Raw genomic sequence first — 3223 nt, forward strand, 5'->3', positions numbered from 1 at the left:
AAGCTGCACACTTGAAACAAAGCCGCATTTTCAGAAACCCCCAACCCTTATGCTGCCTTATATAACTTCTAAGCTTCCTTTAAGTTTACCATACAATCATAAGATTTTGTAATATGAGACATGATACTGGAAAGTTTGATAGAACTTCAACTAATATTAACAAAACTCCAGTAGTTTAAAATTATCTTTTTCAGGTAAATTTACTCAGCTCCCTCGACGATTACCTACCTTGACATGGTAAGGGAACTCAGTAAGGAAGATCCTCTAGGAAGCAAGAAGCGACACCTGAGGTGTGACTACCGTGCCGAGAGCTGAATGGTTACAGAAGTTAAGATGTGGCCGTAAACAATGAACTCTGGGCAGCAGGCGACCCCCAGTTTCAACTAGCCTTGTTTCGGTAAAAAGGGGCTCTGCCGAGATCGAGTCACTTTCCCAGATAAAACTGAGATCAGCTATGAATACAAAAAACAAAAACCTTTTAAAACACTAAAATTAAATCCCGATTCTGACGATCCAATCCCGAGTGAAGGGGCAACCCTACGCTCATCGATGAAGAACCTGAGTCTAGACTCAGATACTCCACTTACTCGAGTGGGAACCAATATAATTGGAACCCAGTCCTTAACGGACGAGCTGATGCAGGCCTCTTATGTCAGCACTCCTGACCCCTGGCTCCAATCGGCGCCACTTGCTGAGGCTAGGGTCTTGCCCATGGGTAAGCACCGCCTTTGTTAAAACCGACTCCGGGCAAACCTAGTCCGAGCCAGCCGCCTTCGGACAAATCACAACTTACGGGCTGTGTCAAGGTTGAAGTGAAAGGATCATTCGGGGCACTTGCGGCTAACAGGAAACCAAAGCGTCAACGGCCCTCGGATGATCCCAACTCTTCGACAAAAAACAACAGCAGAGAGAGCTCGGTCGGCAGCGGCTTGGCCTTCATTTACAGCCAAGGCTATCCAAGCCGATGGATGAGTGTTGTATGACGGCTCTGCTGCTAGGCAGCAGAACAGGGGGAAGAGCCGATAGGCCGGAAATTTTCCTCACTATCGGTATTCCCAAAACCTATGTTAAAAAAGTTCGGGAACACACGGGCTACCGGCTCTTCTACGGGCCAGGGACCGTCACGTTACAAGTGTTGGCTCCTAAAACCATTGAAGAGGACGCGCAACCCTCGGCGATAGCACTTATCAGTCGTCGGATCAATAGCTGCAAGACATTTATATACCTCATACAAGAACCGAGGGTTGTTGGCGGGGTAGTCAGGGGTCTAAACTTCCAACATGCTGACCTGCTGTTTGCCAATGGAAGTGGTCGATCCCGCTCCTACATTATCATCATCATCAACGGCGCAACAACCGGTATCCGGCCTAGGCAGGCCTAAATAAGAAACTCCAGACATCCCGGTTTTGCGTCGAGGTCCACAAATTCGATATCCCTAAAAGCAGTCTCGCGTCCTGACCTACGCCATCGCTCGATCTCAGGCAGGGTCTACTTCACCTTCTTTTCCGACCATAGATAAAGTTTCTGGGCCCGCCTATTGAGCCGGATTTTATCCACAACCTGACGGTCATTGTATCACTCATAGATTTCGCCGTTATGTAGGCTATGGAATCGTCCATCCTCATGTAGGGAACCAAAAATTCTTCCGAGGATTCTTCTCTCGAACGCGGCCAAGAGTTCTCAATTCTTCTTGCTTCTTAGCAACTCTCCGAGGAATACATGAGGTCTGCCGAGATCATTGTCTTGTACAATAAGAGCTTCGACTCTATGGTGAAACTTTTCGAGCGGAAGGGTTTTTGTAAACTGAAGTAGACTCTGTTGGAGGACAACAACCGAGCGCGGATTTCATCATCGTAGCTGTTATCGGTTGTGATTTTCGACCCTAGATAAGAGAAATTATCGACGGTCTCAAAGTTATAGTCTCCTATCTTTATTCTTCCCGTTTGACCAGTGCGGTTTGATCTTATTGTTTGGTTGGTTTTCGGTGCTGACGTTGCCACCGTATACTTCGTCTTGCCTTCATTGATGTGCAGTCCAAGATCTCGCTCCAATCACCACCTGCTCGATCTGGATGAAGGCAGTTTGTACGTCTCGGGTCGTTCTTCCCATGATGTCGATATCGTCAGCATAGGTCAGTAGTTGGGTGGACTTAAAGAGGATCGTACCTCTTGCATTTACCTCAGCATCACAGATCACTTTCTCGAGGGCCAGGTTAAAGAGGACGCATGATAAGGCATCCCCTTGTCGCAGGCCGTTGTTGATGTCGAATGGTCTTGAGAGTGATCCTGCTGCTTTTAACTGGCCTTGCACATTGGTCAGGATCAGACTAGTCAGTCTTATTAATTTCGTCGGGATACCGAATTCTCTCATAGCCATGTACAGTTTTACCCTGACTATGCTATCATAGGCGGCTTTAAAGTCGATGAATAGATGGTGGAACTGGTGTCCATATTCCAACAGTTTCTCCATCGCTTGCCGCAGAGAGATAATCTGATCAGTCGCTGATTTGCCTGGAGTGAAGCCTCTTTGGTATGGGCCAATGATGTTTTGGGCGAATGGGGCTACCCGACCAAGCAAGGTAGTGGAGAATATCTTATAGATGGTACTCAGCAACGTGATACCTCTATAATTGCTGCAATGTGTGATATCTCCCTTTTTATGTATGGGACAGATAATGCCTCGTTACCAGTCGTCAGGCATTGATTCGCTGTCCCATACCTTGAACACAACTTGATAAACCACTTGGTGTAACTGGTCGCCTCCATATTTAACTAATTTGGCGGTAATTCCATCGGCTCCTGGAGACTTATGATTTTTAAGCCGACAAATTGCAGGGACTGCTTCTCCTATACTTGGCAGTGGCAGTATTTGTCCGTCGTCTTCAGTTGGCGGGATCTCCAACTCGCCGAAGTTCTGGTTATTCAGTAGCTCATCGACCCATCGCTCCAATATGCCCATTCTGTCGGAAATCAGATTTCCCTCTTCGTCTCGGCAGGATGAACATGAGGTGTGTAAGGCTTCATCTTGCGGTTTGTTGGTAAAACTTCCGCGCCTGGTGCGGTTGCTCCCTGTAGTTTTCTAGTTCACAGATTTGTTGGTTCTCCCCGGTCCACGTATGTTTGTGGACCGCTTTCCGCGCAAACCAGGTATTTCCAACAACCATTTCATGCGATACTGCTAACTGAATAATCCGCAGTCCGTTATCATTGGTATCCCTATGTAT

Source organism: Hermetia illucens, chromosome 2 (assembly GCF_905115235.1).
Source record: "Hermetia illucens chromosome 2, iHerIll2.2.curated.20191125, whole genome shotgun sequence".
NCBI classification, from domain to species: Eukaryota; Metazoa; Arthropoda; class Insecta; order Diptera; family Stratiomyidae; genus Hermetia; species Hermetia illucens.